This window comes from Macaca fascicularis, chromosome 9 (genome assembly GCF_037993035.2).
Source record: "Macaca fascicularis isolate 582-1 chromosome 9, T2T-MFA8v1.1".
Classification (NCBI taxonomy): domain Eukaryota; kingdom Metazoa; phylum Chordata; class Mammalia; order Primates; family Cercopithecidae; genus Macaca; species Macaca fascicularis.
In genome coordinates, this window is record NC_088383.1 from 31222223 (window position 1) to 31249636 (window position 27414).

The following is a 27414-nucleotide window of genomic DNA, read 5'->3' on the forward strand; positions in this document are numbered from 1 at the left end:
ACAGCAGGAGTCCTAAAAGGAAGACACTCAGATTAAGCTGGAAAATTAGGGCTTTGATCAGTTCCTCTGATCAGTTCCTTTGATCTTTGGTAAACACTACCATGAACGCCAGGCATAATAGTGGTGCTGCCATTTCCTTGACCACAGCAGAGGTTTATATTTGGGTAACGGACGCATTGGAGACAGCTGGGCAGGGGGCTGGGGGGATAGGTAGCTGCTATCTAAACTGCAACCTCAGTAACTATGACCATGAATATGATTGCAGGTTTGACTGCTCATTTAGAGGGCTTGTCATTTGGAGGAGAGCTTTAGCTGATCTGGGGGACAGTCAGAGACATGCAATACATATGACTCAAGAGGCTGTCTAGTGTGACACGCAATCAGGAATAGCCCTGCAATTCTGCTGGATTAGGTCATAAAGGCATCTCCCAAAAGAAAAGTGTATGAGATGTCAGCAGTCTAATAGGTCATACGTCTGCAAACAGTGGGGTGGCCATCAGATCCCATCTGGGACAGTCGTGGTTTACACCTACTATGTTGGCATAATTATTAATAGCACCCTCTTTCACGCTCAGAAGTATCTGGTTTGAATGGTAAATTCTGTGGTCCCCTAGTGGACAGCAAACTTGATGTGTCACGGTTGAAGGGAGAGTTGGGTCTTGAGGTTCCTATGGGAAAGAGGAATGGTGACCTCTGCTCCAGTGAGTGCAGGAAGCCCCAGGGAACAGGGAGCGGAGGGGAGGAGGGAAGGGACATCTCTAGGAAGAAAGAGAAAAAGATGAAACTGCTGTCCATTGTTGATGGCAAAAAAGAGGAAGTTATCAGGGACACACAAATGGTATGGAAAAAAATCAGTAGCCACAAGAAAACTGCTGAGGACAGAATGGGTGGACCCACTGGTGAGCTCAGAACCACCAGGACATGTGTTCCTCAGCACAGCAAGGATGACCTTGGAGGAGGCTAGTGTCACAGAGGGCAACACAGAGTGGGTCATGGAGACAGAACCAGACAGGACAGAATCCAGGGCCTGAGTCACTCGCTGCAGGCAGTCAGGTCAGGGTGTGTCACTGCCAGGGACCAGAGCTCTGCAGAGAAGATGACAAATGCATTCAGGCCAGCAAGGTCTGGGTCAAGGGAGCAAGACAGTTTCCTCTTCTGTCACCCACAACTATGAGTCCCTTAAGGAAAGACTGTGCCATCCATTTCTGGCTCCCCTGCACTTATTACCGTGCCAAGCACATGATATATAGTAGACGAATTGGTGTATCAATGAATATCTCAGAAAATAAAGGGAGAAAAGCAAGAGTAAAATGTGGAAATACAGGAAGTGGCACTGAAGCAGAAACATGTAGAAAGGACAGAAAAAGTGAAGGCAAGAATTGAAAAAACAGAGACCCCAGGAAGTGGTGAGAGAAAGGAACTGAAAATGGGACGGTGTATGTACCATGAAAGCTAAAGGCCCAGGCTACAGGGCTGGAAAACTTAAGAAACAATATGGGAAAAGAATGAAAATTATAGTTTCTTGTATCATGGGAATTTGAACGAAATCACTTGGTGAGAACTTCTTTATTTGATGGGATTAGTGAGGACAGCACGTTCACTCAACTTGTATCAAAGTAATTGAAAGCCAAAAATGGGCCAGACACAGTGGCTCACACCTGTAGTCTTAGCTACTTGGGAAGCTGGGGTGGAGGATTGCTTGAGCCCAAGAGGTTGAGGCTGCAGTGAGCTATGATTGTACCACTGCACTCCAGCCTGGGTGACAGAATGAGCCCATCTCAAATAAATAAACAAATAAACACATAAATAAATAAATAGGCCTGGCACGGTGGCTCACGCCTGTAATCCCAGCACTTTGGGAGGCCGAGGCAGTCAAATCACAAGGTCAGGAGTTCGAGACCAGCCTAACCAATATGGTGAAACCCCGTCTCTACTAAAAATGCAAAAATTAGCTGGGCATGGTGGTGTGCACCTGTAGTCCCAGCTACTTGGGAGACTGAGGCAGGAGAATTGCTTGAACCCAGGTGGTGGAGGTTGCAGTGAGCCAAGTTCATGCCACTGCACTCCAGCCTGGGTGACAGAGCGAGACTCCGTCTCAATAAATAAATAAATAAAAGCCAAAAAGGAAACAAGAAAAGTCTCTCTCTCTCTCTCTCTTTTGAAACAGAGTCTTGCTCTGTTGCCCAGGCTGGAGTGCAGTGGCGTGATCTCTGCTCACTGCAACCTCCGCCTCCTGCGCTCAAGCATTTCTCCTGCCTCAACCTCCCAAGTAGCTGGGATTACAGGCATGTACCACCACACCCAGCTAATTGTTTTTGTATTTTTAGTAGAGATGGGGTTTCACCATGTTGGCCAGGCTGGTTTCGAACTCCTGACCTCAAGTGATCTGCCCGCCTCGTCCTCCCAAAGTGCTAGGATTACAGGCGTGAGCCACTGTGCCTGGCCAGAAAGATCTATTTCTTTTGAAAGTACCAACCACTATGTAAAAGTAAGGGGCTATTATCATATTGTATTATATAAGTTAGAGTACTTATTTATGGCTTGGAAATAATAGCAATAGTAAATAACATATAGGAAAGCGAGCTCTATGCTAATGCCTTCACTATAATGTCAGTGTTTTTTCGTTTTGTTTTGTTTTTCCAAGAGAGTCTTGCTCTGTTGCCCAGGCTGATGTGCAGTGGTGCAATCTCAGTTCACTGCAACCTTTGCCTCCAGGGTTCAAGTGATTCTCCTGCCTCAGCCTCCACACCTGGCTAATTTTTGTATTTTTAGTAGAGACGAGGTTTTACCATGTCGGCCAGGCTGGTCTCCAACTCCTGACCTCAAGAAATCTGCCTGCCTCAGCCTCCTAAAGTGCTGGGATCACAGGCGTGAGTCACTGCGCCCAGCCAATGTGAGTGTTTATTTGACCTCACCATTTTGCCGACTATCTTGATCTTCTGCCTGCCATAAAACTCTAAGCTGGGACCAGCCAAGGCTACGTTGAACAGGTACAGGAACCTGCTAATATTAATGACAAAAGTCCCTTCTTGAAGATGGATTTCTAATGACGTCTGGGAATTTCTGGTCATTTCAGGCATGAAATCTACACTTTCAGAGAATGGAATTAAGTGAGGAGGAATTAATACAGTAGAGACACAGAAGCACTAGAAAAGAAAGTAAGGGAATGTTTATTTATCAAATACCTGCGAAGTGACAGGCAAGGCGCTATATATTGTTTTTCTCATTTGCTCTCTTTCCTTTGACATAGCTTTCTTTCACCCCCAAATCCAGGCCCTCTTGGGAAGATACATTAATGACTCAAGAAAACAAACCCATGATCTCAGATTTTCCCTTTTGGAGGGAGTAGTGTGTGTCGTAGGGATGGGGCTCGGCCCCGGGCTAATTTGTGATAGAGAACAAGGTTTCTCCCCGGTTGAGACACCACCTCTGCCAACCCCCATCTGATCTCCAGTCTCACTTTTTTTTTTTTTTTTTTTTAATAGGGAGTCTCGCCCTGTCGCCCAGGCTGGAGTGCAATGGCCCGATCTTGACTCACTGCAAGCTCCGCCTCCTGGGTTCAAGCGATTCTCCTGTCCCAGCCTCCGAAGTAGCTGGGATTACAGGCACCTGCAACCATACCCAGCTAATTTTTTGTATCTTTAGTAGAGACGGGATTTCACCATGTTGGCCAGGCTGGTCTCGAACGCCTGACCTTGCGATCTGCCTGCTTCAGTCTCCCAAAGTGCTGGGATTACAGGCGTGAGCCACCGCTCCTGGCCTCCATTCTCACTTTCTTGTCCTGCTTCTTGGTACAACTTAGTTGACTTATAATGAAGTAGCCAGGTGGTGGGGAGTGTCATCTATTTCTCAAGAATATGTATAATTTGAATGAAAACTGGAGTGAAGGCAATGCCTGACTAAGGAGAATGAATGGTGGATGCCAAAATTTCAGGCATTGTAGGGAACAGCATTCTCTAGGAAGAATGCAAGACTCCCAAGCCCCTCAAAGCACATTGTGTAGGTGACTGTATGCTCCACCCGTCTGTAAGGTTGGTCCAAGGCAAAGGGGATGTTGCTGTCAGCTTTTTGCATCTCAGACTTCTGCCAGCCTTCACATAGACCAGTATGGATAAGCAGCTTCCAGATGCCTAGAGGATGACTGGCTCCCACAGTGATCTGGGACTTGGCTGGCTCTGTGCTCTGCAAACAGAACTGCACTCTGTGCTATCCAGAGTTCTGTGGATTCCCCTTTTCTCCATTGTCCTCACTGGTCTACATTCTCAATTCTCCCAAAGTATAAAATATTGAACGTGGGTTGCTAAAGACGGAATGTTTATGCCCCCTTACCCATCCAATGAGCGGTTCACATGTTGAAACTGAATCCCCAATGTAGTGGTATTTGAAGATGGGGCCTTTGGGAGGTGATTAAGTTGTGAGTGTGGAACGCTAAGGGAGAAGACTGGGTATCTATACTCAAGGAAATGGGCCCTCACCAGACACTGAATCTACTGGGACCTTGATCTTGGACCTCCCAGCCTCCAAAACTGTGAGAAATAAATGCTTGTTGTTTATAAGCTGCCAGATCTATAGTATCTTGTTATTGCAACCCAAACAGACTAAGACGTTGGCAAACCTTGGGAAGAGTTTTGCTCGATTAGCTAAAGTATATAAAAAGGTCCCTGAAATAGTGAAGCCCTGGACTCTGTGTAGAGGAAGATGCTCAAGCTCTGCTATACTAAGAATGCAAGCACATGACACTCTTGCTTGGAGAGACTGATTTGTTTGCATAGTTGAAAGTTGTAAGTTTATAAGATGGGCTTCTGGATTTTGTTCCACAGTTTGTTCAAAGTTTTACTGCTTGAAAAGCTAAGATTCCATTTCAAATAGAAAAAAGGGGGTGTGGCCAGGCACAGTGGCTCACACCTGTAATCCCAGCACTTTGGGAGGCTGAGGCTGTCGGATCATTTGAGATCAGGAGTTTGAGACCAGCTTGACCTACATAGTGAAACCCCATCTCTACTAAAATACAAAAATTAACCGGGCATGGTGGCAGGTGCCTGTAATCCCAGCTACTCAGGAGGTTGAGGCAGGAGAATGGCTTGAACCCAGGAGGCGGAGGTTGCAGTGAGCTGAGATTGCACCACTGCACTCCAGCCTGGGCGACGGAGCAAGACTTCCTCTCAAAAAAGAAAAAAGAAAAAAGAGAGCGTGAGACCTCAGCTCTCTGGCCACCTGATATAAATCGTTTGGTCAATCCAAGACCAAAACTGGGTTCTAGCAAGTGGGCACTTTGTAGTGAGTGTGCAGGGGAATCACTCTAGCATGCAGTTCTGTTTGCAGGGCCAGAGAGAGAAATTTCCCCAACCTGCACTGGCCACTGTCGAGCTGTTTGAACGTACTCCAAGCACCTTACCCTAACCACTTCCTTCCCCGCCTTCCCTTGCTTTCCCTGCCAATCTCAAAACACGACCGTATTAACACCTAAGGCTTTGGAGAAATGAGAGATCTTAATCTGAAAAAACAGTGCTAATTCTAAACTGCTGCACTTTTAATGAGCTTTTTAGAACTCATAGCAATTTAGAACTAACTAGAATAGTTTAGCACCTTTTATCGAGTCTTATGGCTATAAAACCCTGAGCACTGAACTGAGAATATGCTATGAGGTAAAAGAGTCACTGAATTTCAAAGCAGAGAGAGACTTCTGAGAGGATTTAGTAGAAGGCTGTTAACTCACAACTGTAGAGACAGCCTTACTCAAGAAGTTAAGCTGATGGCCTAAAAGATCCAGGACCCTAAGAGTCAAAAACAGAGCAAGAGCACGGGTGGTTCTGACAGCTGGCTCAGCCCTATTACTTTCTTTTCTTTCTTTTTGTAGAGATGGGGTCTCACTAAGTTGCCCAGGCTGGTCTCGAACTCTGGGCTCAAGCAATTCACATGCCTTGGCCTCCCCAAGTATTGAGATGACAGGTGTGAGCCACTGTGCCTGGCCCCAGCCCTATTTCTACTACAACATGGCTCAAAAGAAACTGAAGAAAAGCTTATTACATTATAGTACAGAATGGGAGGATGAGGATGGATGAATTCAAGTTACAGGTATTTTTGAAAGTGAGATATAAGAAGTTTAAGATAGATTGATAAGTAATAGGGACACCATAAAACTTTCAGCCTAGTGGATTTGTCCTAAAAATTTAACAAAATGCTTCCACGGAGGCCCATTTGGCCAGAGAATGTGAGACAAACACCATCATCCAGGCAACTTTGGTGCAATGCCTGTCATTGCATGCCCAGAGAGCAGCAGGCCAAGCTACCTCCTTGTCTAGGACACTCTGATGCACAAGTACAGAATTCTTGAAAAACAGAACTCTGGATGGATTTGAAGGAAATGAGGCAATTGGAAGTCAGTTTGATACAGAACAGAGTCACAAACTTTCGAATTGGACAAATTCAGATCCAGGACCTACTACAGTGTGATTTTAACCCCTTGAATCTCAGATTCCTCACCTGTAAAATGGAATTAAGAGTATTCAGCCATGAAAATGTAAATTAGTACAACCACTATGGAAAACAGTATGGAGATTCCTCAAAGAACTCAGAGTAGAACCACTATTCGATCCAGCAATACCATTACTGGGTATCTACCCAAAGGAAAAGAAGGCATTATATGAAAAAGACGCACACACATGCATGTTTTGAACAGCACAGTTCACAATTTCGAAGATGTGGAACCAACCTAAGTGCCCATTAACCAACGAGTGGATAAAGAAAATGTGGTATATGTACACCACGGAATACTACTTAGCCACAAAAAGGAACAAAGTAATGTCTTTTGCAGCAACTTGGATGGAGCTGAGGGTCATTCTTTTTTCTTTTTTTTTTTTTTGAGATGGAGTCTCACTCTGTCACCCAGGCTTTGTATAGGGCCTAATGTATGTGGTTCAGATAGGTTAAGACCAAGGTTGGCTTAAAAAAAAAAAAACAAAAAACTGGGCCTTTTTATTTCCTTATTTATGAAAGCTGTCTTTTTGCTCCTCCTCATAAAAGAATAAGAATATGCACTTGCAATGCATTTTAAGTTAATAAAAATACTTTCAACAGATATTGTTGCTTGAGAAAGCTTCATGATATTAAAGACTCAATTCATTTATTAAATAAAGTAAACAAGAAAGGAAGAGAGAACAAAAGAAGGAAGGAAGGAAGCGGGGGGAGAGAGGGAGGAAAGAGAAGAAGGAGGGAGGGAAGGAAGGAAAAGAAAGAAAGGAGGATGGAAGGAAGGGAGGGAGAGAGGGAAGAGAGGGAGGAGGTAGGGAAAGAAGGGAGGGAGGGAAGGAGGGAAAGAAGGAAGGTAGGCACAGAGGGAGGCAAGGAATGAAAGTAAAGAAAGAAGGAGGGAAGAAAGGGAGGGAGGGAGGGACTGAAAGACAGAAAATAAAGAAGGAGGGAAGGGAGGAAGGGAGGAAGCAAGGGAAAGAGGGAAGGAAGGCAAGGAGAGAGAGAAGAGAGGGAGGAGGTAGGGAAAGAATGGAGTGAGGGAAGGAGGGAAAGGAGGGTGGGAAGGAAGGGAGGGAGAGAGAGGGAAGGAAGGAAAGGAAAGAAAGAAGGAGGGAAGGGAGAGAGAGAGGGAAGGAAGGAAAGGAAAGAAAGAAGGAGGGAAGAAAGGGAAGGAGGAAGACAGAGAGGGAAGGAAGGAAAGGAAAGGAAGGAGGGAAGGGAGGGAGGGAGGAAGCAAGGAAAGGAGGGAAGGAAGGAAGGAAGTAAGCATGCCCTGATTATCTTCCCCACGTAGAGTTAATTACGTGGCCAAATGGGAAGCAAATGCATTACAAAAGCCCCAGATGAGAAATGGGAGGCCCCTGTGAGAGGTGAAAGTTCAGAATAGGCTTTCTTCTGGATCAACTGCAGCCTGGAATTGTCAGAGAACCTCTTAGACTAGAAATGGACTTCTAAAGGGGTTCAGTTACTTCTAACCCATTACCTTGAGCATAGTGTAATGCAGTATCTTTCAAATTGAGGTTGAGATCTATTGGGGGTTACAAAGTCAAGTTAGTGGTTTGTAATGAGCATTTGCAAAAAATTTAGAAGAAAATAGAATTAAGTGCACGGCACACAGGGCTGCTAGGTATGGTTGCGCAGGTTGTACACACTGAACACTCTGGGGATGTTATTGGCATTGCAGTCTATGTGTCAAGCACCCCCAGTGTTTTTCATCCACCACCCACAGGACAGGAGGTGGTGGGTCTGACTAGTCATGGTAAGTATCATCATGTGACACTTATTTGTATGAGCGTGTGTGTGTGTTGGTGTTTGCTGTAAAATGTATTTCTTACTCGGATTTACAGTCAAAAAGTTTGAAAAACACTGCTATGGTGATCTTATGTCTTTTTTTTTTTTTTTTTTTTTTGTCTGGCTAGCATTGGAACTCCCTTTCTGGTGTTGAGGAATGCCCAATTCTGTGAGTCTTTATGGCAACAGGGTCCTGTCTTCCTCTACAGATCCCAAAGAGGCAAGAGTATTTTGTTTTCTCTCTCTCTGGAGTCCATAGTATGAGCTATTGACCAAGGCTGGGCCGATTCGATGTTCTCACCAAGAACTTTAAATCTTGAGGGCAGAGATTCAGGGTGGTTAGAGATGACTCATGGTGTCAGGATGGGGTTAAGAGGCAAAGACCACCAGTTAAAGGTGGAAAGCATTCAGGACCTGCAGCTAAGGCCCATGGCCACATTCTCACCAGCCGGCCCCTGTAGTGCGCTCAGCTGCCCGGCCTCGTTTGCTTGCTACCTGTTTTCTGATGCCCTGAGTCATTCCATATGTTTCCAATAAATTGCTTATTTGCATAAGTTTGCTGGAGTCAGTTTTTATTGTTTGCAACCAAGACTGTAACCAAAATCTATGTATTTTCTTGGGGAGCTGAACTTTAGATATGATTGACTCAGGCTCTTATCCTAAATTCTCAAGCAATCAAAATACAGTGATACAAATGAAGAAGTAAATAAATAGATGAAAAGAAAAAAATAAATTCCTATCAATTATTTTTTTCTAAAGCATTGTTTCACAAGTATTGTTTGGGGACAGGAAAAGTAAAAGAAGTCACTATTTCCCTTTTTTTGGCAGCAGGTAACCGTATAAACCATAGCCTATGTAGTGAAACCCTCTTCTGTGATTTTCATTTTTAATTTTTTTGAGACAGGGTCTCTCTCCTGTCACCCAGCAAGAGTGCAGTGGCATGATCAGGGTTCATTGCAACTTCAGCCTCCTGGACTCAAGCGATCCTCCAGCCTCAGTTTTTGATTTTTTGTAGAGTCAGGGGCTCACTATGTTGCCCAGGATGGTCTCAAACTCCTGAGCTCACATGATCCTTCCACTCAGCTTCTCACATTGCTGCGATTATAGGCTTGAACCATTGTGCCCAGCCTCTTCTGTGATTTTTCTAATACTCTATTGTGACTCCTAGGAGGTGGCATTCATTGGCATTAAGTGTTTTTTTGAGGCTTTTCACATTTATTTAGCATCAGTAGAAATAAAGCAACATGCAGAATATATGCAGAATATACCCAGATGCTTCTTCCAAAGACAGAAAATTTGTCCACACTTAAGTTCATTGACTTTTTTTCCCCTAAAGTAAAAAGTTTACTACCTTCTCATCATGTTTCTTAATGTTTTACTAAGACACTCTGTAGAGAAAAATAGCAATTGATAAGACTCTTTTAACAAAGATGTTATTATTTTTAGACTTTTAAAGTAGGCATTCCAATTTGGCATAACTTTACCCAGCTACCCTTTCAAGAGGGCTTGTGTTTATAATTTCGCATTTTGCCTAAGTAGAAAAACATCTCATTTCTTGTACTTAGGAAGTGGTTTCAGCAGCTGGAAAGACCTCAGGCTCAGAGTGTGATAAGCAGTCGTGGCGGAACCGGGCTTCTGACCACACAGCCTGAGACCACCACGGATAGGACGCACCACCCAGAAACGTCACGTCTCAGTGGCTAAGGCTAAGCCATTTGAGAATTTGCATCAATTCGCTCAAATGAATGATAAAAAGTGAAAGAAATCACACTCCCTCATCTTTATGCATCAAACAATTTCTTATAAAGCCATTAGTTCTAACAGTTTTTCTGGCAGGGAAGGTAGGTCTCAAAACTCCCAGAAATTTAGTGAATTTCTTGTTTGTTGCAATAGGTTCGTTTTTCTCAGTTTCTCTTTTATCTTCTGATTCTGTGAACACTTGCTTTGCACCCCTTTGCTTCATCAGCCTTTGTGACGAGCATCACACTCTGGTGGCACACCCTGGGGACACTGTCTTCTCCATTAGTAGTCCCTACTGCTGCAGCTCTATGCAGCCAAACTCCTTCCAGAGCCATTTCCATCTGAATATCTGAATTAAGGTGAAGGTACAGCCACGTGGCTCTTCACCCAGCTGCCTCACACACTCCACTGGTTCTCTCCTACCTTGCTCGAGCTTCTTTCTTTTCTTTGCAGAGTTTTCACAAGACTCAGTCCAATGTATTTTCACTCTTGGTTCTCTTCCTAAGCCATCTCACCTATTCTGGGGCTTTCCATCTACATGCTAATCATGCCTATCAATTTACATGTTACATGCTACATGTGACAATCATGGCTAACAGTCTACATAGTTATGACTCTTTTACATGTCTTGGCCAGTTCTTCCTGCTAAGCCCATGTCCTGTAATTCTTTTTTTTTTTTTCTTTTTTAGATTCAGAGGACACACATACATGTTGTTGCAAGGGTATATCATGTGAATAACAGTGAAGATTGGGCTTCCAGGGTACTGATCACCCCAATTTTTTTTTTTGAGACGGAGTCTTGTTCTGTTGTCCAGGCTGGAGTGCAGTGGTGTGATCTCAGCTCACTGTAACCTCCGCCTCCTGGGTTCAAGAGATTCTCCTGCCTCAGCCTCCCAAGTAGCTGGGATTGCAGGCACATGCCACCGTTCATGGCTAAGTTTTGTGTTTTTGGTAGAGACAGAGTTTCACCATGTTAACCATGTTAACCAGGCTGGTCTCAAACTCCTGACCTTGTGATCCACCCATGTCAGCCTTCCAAAGTGCTGGGATTACAGGCGTGAGCCACCGCACCCGGCCCCCTATCACCCAAATATTGAACTTTGTACCCAATAGGAAAGTTTTCAACTCTCAGCCCCCTCCTACCCACTCCTATTTTGGAGTCCCAGTGTCTATTATTTTTATCTTTATGTTCGTGTTTCCACAAGCTGCCCACCTGACATCTTCACCTAAATGACTTTCAGACAACTCAAATTCCTTGCTGCAAAAACCGAACAGCTTCATGCCTTTTGTTCTCAGATCTGTGCTTCTCGTTGTAGGTTTCATAAACCTCGTCAGTAACTCGTAATCATCCCCCAGGGCTGTAAGGAAGACAATCGACCACCATCCCGGACAACTGCTTCTTCTTCATCCTGTCCTCTTGTCTCGCTCAACACATGTTCTCAGCACCCTAGACAGTGTTCTTCTTAAACGTTAATCTGAGACATTCTCCCACAAAAAAGGTTTTGGAGGCTTCCCAGGGCTCCTAAGATAAGGTCCCAGGATGATGTAACTGACAAGGCCCTCCAAGTCCCTGCCTGTCTGTCCAGGCTCACGCTTTGGACTTTCCCTCATTGCTCACCCGCTCCAGCCACAGTGACCTTGCATCAGTTGCTCACATATTCCATAGTTAAAGACTTCAATCTCCTAGCCCCACTGGAAGCAAGAAAAAAAAAATGAAATCATTCTTTATGGGTTCTAACAAAAAACAACAGTTCCCTAGACCACCCCCTTTGTCATTTTCTGCACACGAGGGGAAACTACTTTCAACAATTTTAACTGATTCTTTGGGTAACATTTGCCTTATCACTAAATAACATGGTTATATTTCCATCTCTTTATTTTTCTGTTTAGGCTTTATCTATGAATTTCTGTATATGAAAGATGAAAGTTTAGTTCTCTTTTACAATATCAGCCCCCACCACATGTGTAGACACTTCTCATCTCCTTCCAACATAAATTACGTAGACACTTCTCATCTCCTTCCAACATAAACTTCAGGCCAGGTACAGTGGCTCATGCTGTAAATCCCAGCATTTCTGGGAGGCCGAAGCAGGAGGATCACTTGAGGCCAGGAGTTTGAGACCAGCCTGGGCAACATAGCAAGACCCCAACTCTACAGCAAATACAAAAACAAATTAGCCAGGCATGGTGGTATGTGCCTGCAGTCCCAGCTACTTGGGAGACTGAGACTGGAGGATTGTTTGAGCCCAGGAGTTCAAGGCTGCAGTAAGCTGTGATCACACCACTGCGCTCCAGCCTGGGCAACAGAGTGAGATCCCCGTCTCAGAAAAACAAAACAAAACAAAAAGAAAAAGAATGAAAAAGTAATCAAAATATAACTTCAGTTAGATTAATGTTCAGTGTTTACATGATTGTTATGCTATTTAGAGCTAGGTCATGTAGTACACTAGGCTTTTTCCCCCTCCTAGAGTTAACCATTATGTCATTACCAGGTACTTGGGAGGTTGAAGTGAGAGGATTGCTTGAGCCCAGGAGTTCCAGACTAGCCTGGGCAACATAGCAAAACCCTGTCTCTAAAAACAAAACAGGCCGGGTGCGGTGGCTCATGCCTGTAATCCCAGCACTTTGGGAGACTGAGGCAGGCAGATCACTTGAGGTCAGGAGTTTAAGATCAGCCTGGCCAACATGGTGAAAGCCTGTCTCTACTAAAAGTACAAAAATTAGCCAGGTGTGGTGGTGGGCACCTGTAATCCCAGCTACTCAGGAGGCTGAGGCAGGAGAATCACTTGAACTCGGGAGGCAGAGGTTGCAGTGAGCCAAGATCACGACATTGCACTCCAGCCTGGGTGACAGAGTGAGACTCCATCTCAAAAAAAAAAAATTGATATGTGTTTAAATTTTATTTTCTATCAGTTTCATTTCAGGATAGTCAGGGAAGCATCTGGTATAAGGCTGAGAACCACTGCACTATGCTATGTAGAATATGCTGTTTATCTACACTTTACCAGTAAATGATTACTCCTTATGCTAAGCTGTGCTGAACACACACTTGATTCAGCAAATAATTAATCCTAATAATTTAATCTGTAGCCCAGAATCCTTGTTAATAGCTATGAAAAAGTAAGAGTTTCATATTCCTATAGTTCCTCATGTACTTTCTGTTCTTGTTCTTGTTTTTAAGCACAGACTGGAAAATATGTCAATTGTCATCTCTGCATATGGTGTTGGGCTGCCTGAATCCGAGAAGTACACAAAGGCCAGTGTGTATTGTTTGTACTTTGGTTAACAGCTGGGTTTTGAGTGGGATAAACATGGTTTCAAAGGTTGATTCAGCTGATTAAACAAATGTAGTTCATCAAAATCTCACAGGTAAAATGGGGACGATGGTGCCAATTCATAGGACGGCTGAGGGAATTCCATGAGATAATGCATTTTACATGCTCAGCAGGGAACTGTGCGGAGAAAGTACTCAATTGGACTGGGTGTTGCAGAAAAGCATTTCACAGCACAGACTCTGAAATGGACAGCCTGGGTTTGAATCCCCACTGCAGCACTCATGGCTCTGTGGCTTGGGGAGTCTCTCTGTGCTTTGATTTTACGCATCTGTAAGATGAAGATGATAATACAGCTGCCTCAAGGACTTGTCATGAGGATTAAATGAGGTGATACGTGTGAAACACTTAGAATATGCCTGACCTTACTAAAAAGTAGTTATTGCTGGGCGTGGTGGCTCACACCTGTAATCCTAGAACTTTGAGAGGCCAAGGCAGGAGGATTACTTGAGCCTAGGCATTCAAGACAAGCCTGGGAAAAATAGTGAAACCTTGACTCTACAAAAAATGCAAAAATTAGCCAGGAATGGTGGTGGGCGCCTGTAGTCCCAGCTATTCTGGAGGCTGAAGTCAGAGAATCGCTTTAGCCTGGGAGGTTGAGGCTGCACTGAGTCGCTCCAGCCTGGGTGAAGCCAGACCCTGTCTTAAAAAAAAAAAAAAAAAAAGAATAAAAAACAAAAATTAGTTATCAATGCTATAGAGGGTGCACTCTCTCCAGATCATGCATTCATTTCCTTGTTTGGGGGTTTAGGAAATGTGGTTGGAAATTATATTCTGGTTCCTTGGAAGCAGAAATGTTTCTAGTATACATGTTTTTGTTTAGTCATTACAGCTTGCTCTTCAAAACAAATAAGAATTAGACCATCACTTAAGAGTGTACTTTTAAAATAAATTCGTGGTCAGCATCATCTAAACTTTAGGGTAGAATCTAAGCTCTAAATTCTCATTAAATACTCATTGGCCCTTAAGATCCACCAGACATGAGGTCTGTCCTTGGCTGATTCTATAGCTCAGGTGAACCAGAGTCTTGCAGCAAACAATTGTTTACTAAGCTCAGGTGAGAAAAAAAGTCTGGTTAGATTTTTTTTTTTTAGAACAACAACAAAAAAAAAAAAAAAAAAGAAAGAAAGGAAAAGAAAAAAAACTGACTTTAGGCTGTTAGTTTTCTGGGAGGAGGATTGCTTTCACATTCTGTTTTAAGGACACAGCAGAGTGACCCTCTAAGGGTTGGAAGTAAGAATCAATGACGGGAACAGGTCATGCCATGCATAAACAAAGTTCATTACCCTTTGTAGACTTTCCCATGATGCCTCGCTGCTTTAATTTTTCTCAACCTACCCCTACAGTGTTCCTAGGCCTCTAGAATAAAAGACAAACATCTTAACTTCATTGGTTCCTTCCAGAAGGAAAAATGCATCGCATCTGCCTTTCTGAATTGATAATTTTATTGTAGTTTAAAAAGTATTTATGAGTAAGTGGATTTTTCTGGCTTGTCTGTAAGAAAAAGCTAAAACTATTAAAAATTACAATTTGGCAAAGATCCGTGATTTGGAAAGCTGACTGGGTATTTAGCATTTATTAAAAAATAATTATGACTTTTTATACGTATTTATTTATTTTTGAGACAGAGTCTCGCTCTGTTGCCCAAGCTGGAATGCAGTGGCATGATCTTGACTCACTGCAACCTCCGCCTCCCAGGTTCAAGCAATTCTCCTGCCTCAGCCTCCCAAGTCGCTGGGACTACAGCCATGCACCACCACGTCTGGCTAATTTTTGTATTTTTAGTAGAGACAGGGTTTCACCATGTTGGCCAGGCTGGTCTCAAACTCCTGACCTCAGGTGATGCACCTGAGGTCTGCCAAAGTGCTGGGATTACAGGTGTGAGCCACCGCACCCAGCCTTATTTATTGGCCTTATTTATTTATTTATTTTATATTTTGAGACAGGGTCTGGCTCTGTCACCCAGGTTGGAGTGCAGTGGCACAGTCATGGCTCACTGCAGCCTTGACCTCTGTGGTCAAGCAATACTCCTGCTTCAGCCTCCCAAGTAGCTGGGATTACAGGTGTCAGCCACCACGCCTGGCTAAATTGTTTTACTTTTTGTGGAAATGGAGTCTTGTTATGTTGCCCAGGCTGGTCTTTGAACTCCTGGGCTGAAGCAATCCCCTTGCCTTGGCCTCGCAACATGTTGGGATTATAGACATGAGCCACTGTGCTGGCCTAATTATGACTTTTTAAATAACTCACTTAGGTTAAATCTACAATATAGGAAGTCATTCATTAGAATATCCTAAACCATAAATTACTTTAAAATGTGTTTGCAATAGATATTTAATTGTTTAGAAATGTATTTGAAGAGCCGGGCGCGGTGGCTCAAGCCTGTAATCCCAGCACTTTGGGAGGCCGAGACGGGCGGATCACAAGGTCAGGAGATCGAGACCATCCTGGCTAACACGGTGAAACCCCGTCTCTACTAAAAAATACAAAAAACTAGCCGGGCGAGGTGGCGGGCACCTGTGGTCCCAGCTACTCCGGAGGCTGAGACAGGAGAATGGCGTAAACCCGGGAGGCGGAGCTTGCAGTGAGCTGAGATCCGGCCACTGCACTCCAGCCTGGGCGACAGAGCCAGACTGAGTCTCAAAAAAAAAAAAAAAAAAAAAAAAAGAAATGTATTTGAAGAACATGCAAAAGAATGCTGGGCATGGTGGTGGGTGCCTATAATCCCAGGGGCTACTCAGGAGACTGGGGAAGGAGAATCGCTTGAATCCAGGAGGCGGAGGTTGTAGGGAGCCAAGATCGTGCCCCTGCACTCCAGCCTGGGTGACAGAGTAAGTGAGACTCCATCTCAAAAAACAAAAAAAGAACATGCAGAAGGAATTCAAGGAAACACCTTTTCATTAGCATAAATAAACACCTTTTTTCCATTGATAAAAAAAAATTAACACACACATTGTTTTTCAGCGTGCAGAAAGAGTGTTTAATTTATAGGCTGACTTCAATATTTTGATTAAGAGGCCTCAAAACATAAGATTCAAGTAATACGATGGGTGACTTTTCAGAGTTTGCAGGAGTGAAGATGCCAGGAACGGACAGCACATTCCCCTCTCATTTTCCTGGCACCAGTGGATTTGTGGAAGACAGAGTGAGGAAACAAGCTCCGGAGAATGCTTTCCTTAAAACTGTAGGAAATGTAATTTCATGGCTTGTATGTTTCTGTAAGGCTACTCCTCAGACAGACTTTTTCTATCTGACTTTGTATCAGATTTCAAATATCCAAACAGACCCTTTCCTCTTGCATGGGGTGGACAGGGTCAGTCTAAGATAAGTGGCTTTAGTAATTCAGAGTTTCCTGTGGGATGTCTTATTTTCTCTCTCTCTCTTTTTTTTTTTTTTTTGAGACAAAGTCTCACTCTGTTGCCCAGGCTAGAGTGCAGTGGCTCGATCTCGGCTCACTGCAACCTCTGCCTCCCAGTTTCCAGCAATTCTCCTGCCTCAGTCTCCCAAGCAGCTGGGATTAGAGGCCCATGCCACCATGCCGGGCTAATATTTGTATTTTTAGTAGAGATGGGGTTTCACCATATTGGTCAAGCTGGTCTCGAACTCCTGAACCCAACTAATCCACCCGCCTTGACCTCCCAAAGTGCTGGAATTACAGACGTGAGCCACTGCGCCCAGCTGAATCTCTCATTTTCTCTAGAGCACAGCTCACCTTCTCAGACCTTAAGTTTATTACCAAAGTATGAAATGCTGCTACAGTCATCCATACAAGAGCCCTTTAGATACCCACAGTCATTTGCAGGGAGTTCAGTAGATACACTATTTACTCTTCTTAATGAAAAACTGCTCACTTTTTTTGATAGAGAGACACACAATAACTTACACTTACATGGTACTTTTTACTTTACCTTCTTTGTGTATTGCAATTTCTATAGCCTATATTAAAAGGAACATTGATCTTAAAGTAAGAGTTTGAAACTTTCCCCTTATTGGCAAATGTCTGAGAAATGTAGTCGGCTGTTCATAACTTTAGTTTCTTTCTTTATAAAGTATGCACAATAATAACTCTTAGAGGGCTATTAGGAAGTTTAAAGGGGTTTTGTACATTGCAAAACACCATTTATGTGTAAGTGGTTATTGTGAACATGGCTAGTGCTTGATAAAATATTTGTTGAGCCTATTATGCAAGTTACCAGTAACCTCCTACATTCAGTATTTCATATTGCAATTTGACAAGGGTATCATGTGTAGACACTTTATCTGCTGGTGTGAGCTACACCGCCTAGGCTTAGGTCCTGGCTCTGTCACTACTTGGGTGAGCCAGGACAAGTTAAGTTCTGTAAAAGTGGAATAATAGCAGATGGGTTATTAATGTTTGCAAAGCCAACTTGCTTGGCCTTCGCTTGTTTAACTTGTGAAACATGAATTTAAAAATTGAAGCCAGGCACAGTGGCTCACACCTATATTCCCAGCACTTTGGGAGACCAAGGCAGGCAGATCACCTGAGCTCAGGAGTTCCAGACCAGCCTGGGCAACCAACACAGTGAATCCTCATCTCTACCAAAAATACAAAAATTAGCTGGGCATGGTGGCATGCACCTATAATCCCAGCTATTCGGGAGGGTGAGGCAGGAGAATTGCTTGAACCTGGGAGGCAGAGGTTGCGGTGAGCTGATAGCTGAGGTTGTGCCACTGCACTACAGCCTGGGCGACAAAGCAAGACTCCTCAAAAGAAAAAAACAAACAAAAAAACCATTGAATTTACTGATGAAGTGATATGATGTGTGGGATTTACATCAAAATCACCCAGGAGATGTAGTGCAGGAAGTAGAGGGGTATAGGTAAAATGAGACCGTCCGTGAATTCACAATGGCTGAAGCCGAGCGATCAGCACCTGTCAGTGCATTCCATTCTCTCTGCTTCTGTGTATTTCTGAAATCCCCATGATAAAAAGCTAAAACAGATGAACAACTAAGAGATGCCTTCAAAAGAATTCGAGATGTAACAATCTGAAAATTAGCTTCCGAAATCCCATTTGGTGTATTGGTGGATTCTTTTTTAATTGTTTTTATTTTTTGTTTGTTTGTTTTTTTAAAAAACGAAGGAAAAAGCCCCTGGGTTACTTGAGACAGCAGGGGAAATATCACCTCAAAGATTCTCGAGCGCAGCTGTTATCTGATTCACCCCTCCTCCCTCAGCAAGATTGGCCGCCTCTAGTGGACAGGGTATTCCCCAGTCCCGTCCTGGGCTCCAGTGACTCATACACTAAATCAGAGTTTCACATCTAACTATTATGGGCATTGGTTACTAAGACTGGAAGCCAAAAGCCTGCTTGAAATGAAGATCCCATTCTAAAGGTCAAAACTTTCCTCCAGAAAATGTTCCTCTCCATCAGGAGGCCTTGGCATGATGTCACCTTAGATATGAACTTACAAGGGGACGTTTCCTAAAAGTACACGTATCTCTTTTGTGATATTCATGTTAGGGATAAAATCAGCCTATTTCATACAGTGACTTGTTCACTTAAAGAAAATGCCAGATGAGCAGCGAATTCATCACAGCCTTGATCATTTAGACTGTCTGGATGGCCGACCAGCTGTTTCACTTTGCCTCTGCTTCACAGGAATTTGGAATAAGGCTAAGGCTGCAGCCCTTGCTCTCAACACACTGACCAGACGCTAACTGGTCAGGACCTTTTCACCCACAGACGCTAAAAGCAGATTCAGAAATCTTCCATGCTCAGGGTGCCAGGCAAGCATTGCCAATCAATAGAAGCTGGCAAGTGAAATGAAACCTATTCACTTGCCCCCGATGCAGTCTCGCTCTCAAAGTTAAGAAAACTGAGGCTCAGAGAGGTTAAACGACTTTTCTCTGAAGTCACACCTGTCATGCCTGGGTTGAGCTTGAGGCCACTTTCTCTCTGAGCTCAAGGAAGCTAGAAATTCTATGTCCCAAAGATGAAAATCAAGACTTTGACAGAAATGCGATAAGGATAAGGTATATTTGCCCACATTTTTCATATCTTGAAATAACTCTGTGGGATAACTGTGGCATCTCTGACACAGGAGGAAAATGAGGTACAGTCCAAGAGCATAGAATTGGTGAATGGTAGAGTTGCAAACCAAAGCCATCTTTCTTTTCTTTTTTTAACTTAAAAAGATTTTAAATTATTTTTAATAGAGATGAATTCTTACTATGTTGCCCAGGCTGGTCTGGAGTTCCTGGGCTCAAGCAATCTCCCTGCCTTGGCCTCCCAAAGTGCTGAGATTACCAGTATAAACCACTGCACCCAGCCAAAGCCATCTTTCTCTATGCTCCAAAGCTATCTCTTTTCTTTTCTTTTCTTTTCTTTCTTTTTCTTACCTTTTTGTTAGACAGAGTCTTGCTCTATTGCCCAGGCTGGAGTGCAGTGGCACAATCTCGGCTCACCATAACCTCCACCTCCTGGGTTCAAGCTATTCTCCTGACTTAGCCTCCTGAGTAGCTGGGATTACAGGTGTGCAACACCATGCTCGGCTAATTTCTTGTATTTTTAGTAGAGGTGAAGTTTTGCTATGTTGGCCAGGCTGGTCTTGAACTCCTGACCTCAAGTGATCCACCTGCCTCAGCATCCCAAAGTGCTGGGATTACAGGCGTGAGCCACCGTGCCCGGCCAAGCTACGTTCTTTCTATTTCACTGGAGAAAATGAGTAGACCCTTGATCCAGCAGAGATCGTTCTCTTCGTGTGTGTGTGTGAATCATGGCCCTGCACGGTGGCTCATACCTGTAATCCCAGCACTTTGGGATTCTGAGGCGGGCAGATCACTTGAGCTCAGGAGTTCAAGACCAGCCATGGTGAAACCCCATCTCTATAAAAAATACAAAAATTAGCCAAGTGTGGTGGTGCATGTCTGTAATCCCAGCTACTTGGGAGGCTGAGGCAGGAGGATGGTTTGAGCCTCAGACGCAGAGGTTGCAGTGAGCTGAGATTGTGCCACTGCATTCCAGCCTCAGTGACAGAGACACTGTCTCCAAAAACAAAAAACAAAACAAAACAAAAAAACAACAACAAAAAAAAACCCAACCAACCAAACAAACAAAAAACCCCACAAAACTGTGAATCATTGTTTGCTCAAGGCAGAGACTGTTCTACGGGAGTGGGAGGTAAGGTAGACGCAGGAGGTGGAATCTCATATCCTCTCTCTCATTTTCCCAGCATCCTCTGTAGATCCTCCCTTCTCTCCTCTCTGCTTTTGATCCTGGTTCCCTCCTCCTGGACAGTAACGCTCTTCCCTTCCTTCTCAACACCTTAAAAGTCTCCTCAGGGCTCTTCTCAGACGCCACAGGCCTTCCCTGATCTTCTCAGTTATAATTAGTCCCTTTTTCCCTGGCATAATTTGCTTATACATTTTGTATTATAGGTTATGTTTTATATGTTTGACTTCCCTCACTAAATTGTGAGCAGTTTCAGTCAGGTGTGGTGGCTTACACCTGTAATCCCAGCACTTTGGGGGGCTGAGGAAGTTGGATCACCTGAGGTCAGGAGTTTGAGACTAGTCTGGCCAACATGGTGAAACCCCGTTTCTACCAAAAATACAAAAATGAGCCGGGTGTGGTGGTGGGCACCTGTAATCCCAGCTACTCAGGAGGCTGAGGCAAGAGAATCACTTGAAACTAGGAGGCAATGAGCCGAGATCACGCCACTGCACTCCAGCCTGGATGACAGAGTGAGACTCTGTCTCAAAAAAGAAAAAAAAAACTGTGAGCAGCTTGAGGCAAAGGACTATATTTAATAATGTATGTATTTCTTATTTATTTACATATATTTTTAGAGAAAGGGTCTCATTCTTTCATCCAGGCTGAGGTGTTATCGTAGCTCACTGCTGCTTCAAACTCTTGGGCTCAAGCGATCCCCCGACTTCAACCTCCTGAGTAGCTGAGACTATAGGCATGCACCACTATGCCCAGTTCTTTGGTTCAAGTGATGCTTGATCCCCCAACCTTGGCCTCCCAAAGTGCTGGGATTACAGGTGTGAGCCACAATGCCTGGCCAAACCCTTTAAAACATTTTTGTAAAGGCGGGGGTCTTGCTGTATTACCCAGGCTGGTCTCGAACTCCTGGGTTCAAACGATCCTCTAGCCTCAGCCTCTCAAAGTGTTAGGATTACAGGTGTGAGCCACTGCTCCCAGCTTTCAATTGTCTTTTGATATCAAGTATCCTGATGATGTCAATAAGTTTTATGACTTTATGCACAAAGGGTTTGTAAGTATTTTTTTAAATTTGTTCTTGTTACTCTACAGTCCTTTTATAAAAGTTGTCTCTGAAAATACATTTTCTAATCCTTTGTTGTTGGTGTAGAGGCATGGACTTGATGTTTGAATGTTCATCTTACATAAAAAAAATCTAGCTGGGCTAGGTGCAGTGGCTCACACCTATGATCCCAACACTTTGGGAGGCAGGAGGATCACTTGGGCCCAGGAGTTTGAGACCAGCCTGGGCAATGTGGCGAAACCCCATCTCTACAACAGATAAAAAAAGTTAGCTGGGCATGGTAGTGCATCCCTGTAATCTCAGCTACTTAGGAGGCTGAAGCAGGAGAATCACTTGAACCTGGGAGGCAGAGGTTGTAGTGAGCGAAGATTGTGCCATTGCACTCCAGCCTGGGTGACAGAGCGAAACCCTGTCTCAGGGAACAAAAAAAAAAAAATATCTGGCTGGTTTATATCATAATTCTGTTACTTTTTTTATTGTCTTGGATTTTCTGCATATGGAAAATCATATTATCTGTGAGAAATGACAATTTTGTTTCTCATATTCTAATTCTTTTAATTTTTAAATTTAAAATATTAAATAATTTACATTTTAAAAAATTAGTTATTCACCCAGGCTGGAGCGCAGTGACATGATCATGACTCACTGCAGCCTCTATTTCCCTGGGCTCAGATGATCCTCCTACGTCAGCCTCCCCAGTAGCTGGGATACAGGCACACACCACCACTTCCGGCTAATTTTCTGTAGGTTTTGTAGAGATGGTGTTTTACCATGTTGCCCAGGGTTGTTTCAAACTCCTAGGCTCAAGGGATCTGCCCACCTTGGCCTCTCAAAGTGCTGGTATTGCAGTTGTGAGCCACTACACCCAGCCCTATTCTATTTCTTATTCCTTTCATTTTACCTACTTGTCTTACTGCTCAGGATAGTACACCTGTTATACAATGGACAGGAGTGATGATAACGGACATCATCTTGTTTTCGGTTTTAAAGAGATGCTTCAAATACTTCACCACCGAGTACCTTAAATGAGCCAGATATCCTTGTAAGATAACATTTGTCTTCCTAAGTCTCTGCCTTCATTTTCCCTCCTGGCCTCCAGACCAAACACCAGGGTGAAATCCCAGTGTGACCTAACTGAGAGCGTCCTACCCTTGCTAAGGGAGGAGAAGGATTATACTTGCAAATAGCTGCAAGACCAGCTTACTAAGTACTGGCAGGAACAAGAGTCATGTATCTGGGAGAGGACCTGGAGGGTGCAGGATCAGGGTGGGTCCATGCAAAGCCGAATGAGGGGAGTGTTTGTCAATATGGAGAGATTCTCCCATTACAATCGCATTGGCCCAAGGGACCAAGTCTTGGTGGGATGGGTTTGCAGGCTTGGAATAAGTGACCGGCCTCAACCAGCTGAAGCAGAGATGCTAAAACTGCCATACCTCACTGTGGAGGAGGGAATCTGAAGACTCAGAGAGGGGGGCCTGTTGCAATGGACTTGCTATATAAGACTAGGAAGACCAACAGCTGACATTGGGAGGCCCTGGAGGACACCCTGCTTACAAGGGGATAAGGAATGTGGGTTAGGGGAGCACCAGTGCTGCTGGACTCCACAGGCCAGGGCAGGTGGTAAGACTTAGTGCTCCAGAACCAGGATTCCCAGTAGCAAAGGCGATGCCGTATAGAAGCATTAAGCAACAAAAACGAGGTGGGCATCAAGGCCATAGCAGGAAGCAGAGCCGGAAAAGCAGCTGGAGGGTCCTCATTCCCAGTGGCCTGTAAAGATGGTCAATAGAACATGCTGGTCCAAGGGCAAGAGAGATGGAAGCTTTCTTTTTTTTTTTTTTTTTGAGACGGAGTCTCGCTCTGTCGCCCAGGCTGGAGTGCAGTGGCTCGATCTCCACTCACTGCAAGCTCCGCCTCCCGGGTTCACGCCATTCTCCTGCCTCAGCCTCCTGAGTAGCTGGGACTACAGGCGCCCGCCACCGCGCCTGGCTAATTTTTGTATTTTTAGTAGAGATGGCGTTTCACCGTGTTAGTCAGGATGGTCTCGATCTCCTGACCTCGTGATCCGCCCGTCTCGGCCCCCCAAAGTGCTGGGATTACAGGCGTGAGCCACCGCGCCCAGACTGAGATGGAAACTTTCAAAGGTATTACCCAATACATACAAAAGAGATATAAAAACATGTCAGCAGAAGGTTGAGATTAGACACCACAGTGGAAAGCCCCTTGCTATTTCCAGATTTGAAATGGCTCTTATTTATTTATTTTTATAAATGAGACTGGATCTTACTATGTTGCCCAGGCTGGATTTGAACTCCTGAGCTCATGCGTTCCTCCTGCCTCAGCCTCCCAAGTAGGTAGGATAACAGGCACATGTCCCTTGCCCAGCTGAAGTAACTCTTAAACTGAAAACTCACTGGCTGAAGGAAGGTCTGGGTCACCATAAAGAAGGGCTCTGCAGCACCACGACAATTTCTTTGGGTAGCCATTTCCCTAATCTTCCCCCAAAGGATTTACCTGGGTAACGATAACTAAGGAAAGTGGTGTGCCCATGTTTTCAAGGACTGTTGGATACAGGGCAGAGTCGGGCTGAGACTTGCTGTCCTAGACATATGTCAGAGTAGGGCACATGGAGATAGTGAAGTCCTGGCTGTTGGAAATATTGGAAATAAGAGGTCTGGAGAGGAGAGATATGGCTGGATGTATGGGAAGAAGCAAAAAGTGTGGGAATCTTTGGTTTGTTTGTTTGTTTTTTGAGACAGAGTCTCGCTCTATCGCCCAGGCCTGAGAGCAGTGGTGCGATCTCAGCTCACTGCAACCTCTGCTTCCCGGGTTCAAGCAATTTTCCTGCCTCATCCTCCGGAGTAGTTGGGATTACAGGTGAGAACCACCATATCCAGCTAATTTTTTGTATTTTTAGTAGAGATGGGGTTTCACCATGTTAGCCAGGCTGGTCTCAAACTCCTGATCTCAGGTGATCCACCCGCCTCGGTCTCCCAAAGTGCTAGGATTACAGGCGTGAGCCACTGCGTTCAGCTGAGAACCTTTGTATCACTCGTTAATACCCACCAAACAGCACACACCATAGAAGAGAACAACCAAGTGGAGAGGATGACTGGGCCAGTAGATGCCAGCTATTTCTGTCCTTATCCCCCTAATGCTTGCACTGTTGGATCATAGAGATGGCAGAGAGTTGCTGGCTACAAGTTAGGTTCCCTCTTGCTAAGGCTGGTCCATCTCACAATGGGTGCACTGAGCGCCTGGGCTCACCCAGTGGATATTTCCTGGATTCCCAAATGTGTGATAGAAATGAACATACCTACCACATAGAAACCCCACACTTGTTTCTTGATTTTTACAGTAAGGGCAATTATAGTAGGAAAAGCCAAATAGAAGCCCTTGAAATGGGCCGGGCGCGGTGGCTCAAGCCTGTAATCCCAGCACTTTGGGAGGCCGAGACGGGTGGATCACGAGGTCAGGAGATTGAGACCAGCCTGGCTAACACGGTGAAACCCCATCTCTACTAAAAATACAAAAAACTAGCCGGGCGAGGTGGCGGGCGCCTGTAGTGCCAGCTACTTGGGAGGCTGAGGCAGGAGAATGGCATAGACCCAGGAGGCGGAGCTTGCAGTGAGCTGAGATCCGGCCACTGCACTCCAGCCTGGGCGACAGAGCGAGACTCCGTCTCAAAAAAATGAATAAATAAATAAATAAAAAATAAAAAAAAGAAGCCGTTGAAATCATGAGATGAATGGCTACCCATGCCACCCTCAAAGACTTAGAGAATGTCAGAATAGGGGTCCTCATCATAGTTATTCACGTTACCTGTCTAGCTTCTATATAACATAAATGGATTATGACAGATGACAGTGACCTACTGCAAACACACCCAAGTATAAACCCAAACTGCAGTTGCTAGGCCAGGGATAGTATCTTCATTAGAGTAAATTAACACAGATGCTGGTCTGTAGGATGCAGCTATTGATCTGGCAAATGCTTCAGCCTTGGTAGGAGGGAGCCCGTTCTTTTTTTTTTTTTTCTTTTCTTTTAAGACACATTTATTCAGGGTCATGATCAGACTATTAAATTTAGCAATCAACAGCATGGATGCAAAAACCAAAATCTACATTAAAACCATTTGTTGGAATGCTTTACACTTTCCACCAAACAGAAACTGAAAATAACCTGTTATGCAATTAGTCATCAATACAGTCTTGGAGTTTTTGGCCCATACATATATTTGTCAAAACCATGTCTTCTTTGTAACAGCTGGACCCAGCCACCATGGTGCTTGGCTGAGTTCACAATCTGTTGTAACCTGTAGCTTCCCTGTCCCTTCTCTGGCTCTCCTCTACTGCTAGGCTTTCTTTCCTGGCAATAATTAAAATCTTCTGCCACTGCCATAGGCACTGCTGTTACTGGAACTGCCACAGCTAACTTGGTTTCATGGTTTGGCAAAGTATTGGCCTCCAACACCACAGGGGCCAGAGCTTCTGCCTCCAAAGTTTCCTCCCTTCATGGGTCCAAAATTTGAAGACTGATTCTTGTAACTGCCAAAATCAATGAAGCTTCCACCACCTCCAAAATTGCTTCCCTCATTACCAAATCCATTATAGCCATCCCCACTGCCACCATATTCACCATCACCATGGCTGCCACCAAAGCCACCATGACCACTGAAGTTTCCTCCACAACCCACTAAAACTGCCGCCCCCCACCACCACCGAAGTTTCCAGAACCACTCTGACTTCTTTGGCTGGGTGAAGCACTAGCCATCTCTTGCTTTGACAGGGCTTCCCTACCTAACTTCAAAGTCGTGGCCATTCATAGGGTGGTATTTCTTTTTTTTTTTCTTGAGACAGAGTCTCACTCTGTTGCCCCAGTAAGAGTGCAGTGACGCGATCTCGGCCCACTACAACCTCCACTTCCCAGGTTCAAGCAATTCTTGTGCCTCAGTGTCCTGTGTAGCTGGGATTACAAGTGTGTGCCACAATGCCCAGCTAATTTTTTGTATTTTTAGTAGAGATGGAGTTTTGCCATATTGGCCAGGCTGGTCTTGAACTCCTGGGCTCAAGTGATCCACCTGCCTCGGCCTCCCAACATGCTGGGATTTTAGGCGTGAGCCACTGCACCCAGCCAGGATGGCGTTTCTGGATGACAATCTTATCCACAGTCATGGTTGTCAAAGGTTACAAAGACAAAGCCACTTTTCTTGCTGCTGCCTCATTTCAGTCATGATTTCAATCACTTCAATTTTTCCATACTGTTCAAAATAATCTCTTAGGTGATATTCTTCAGTGTCTTCTTTAATGCCACCAACAAGTATCTTTTTCACAGCTAAGTAGGCACCTGGTCTTTGAGAATCTTCTCTTGAGACAGTTCTCTTTGACTCTACAACTTTCCATCCACCTTGTGTGGCCTTACATTCATGGCGGCATCCACCTCTTCCACAGTGGCATATGCGATAAACCCAAAGCCCCTGGAATGCTTGGTGTTTGAATCTTTCATGACCACACAGTTCATTGAGCTATGTGGATGCTCAATGAACACTGAGCATCCCCATTGCTTAAAATGGCTCTTCAGGCTTTCATCAGTTGTTTCAAAGCCCAACCCTCCAATGAAGAGCTTCTGCAGCTGTCTGGTCTCTTTAGGAGACTCTGACTTAGACATGATGGCAGTGGGAGAGAGACTTTACCAATGCTTTTTCAGTGGAATTTATAAGCAGAAAGGCAAGGGAGCCTATTCTGTGGAACCAATATGTTGCCTGCAACTCTCTACCATCTCTAAAGTTGGTTTAGCAAGCAGTATGGGGTTAGAGACTAACCCTGCCAGTAGCT

General features: G+C 44.4%; 1 pseudogene; it reads right to left on the reverse strand.

The window, feature by feature from the left end:
* Nucleotides 1–467: 467 nt before the first annotated feature.
* On the reverse strand, nucleotides 468–27247 carry LOC102132983 (heterogeneous nuclear ribonucleoprotein A1-like; annotated as a pseudogene).
* Nucleotides 27248–27414: the final 167 nt, after the last annotated feature.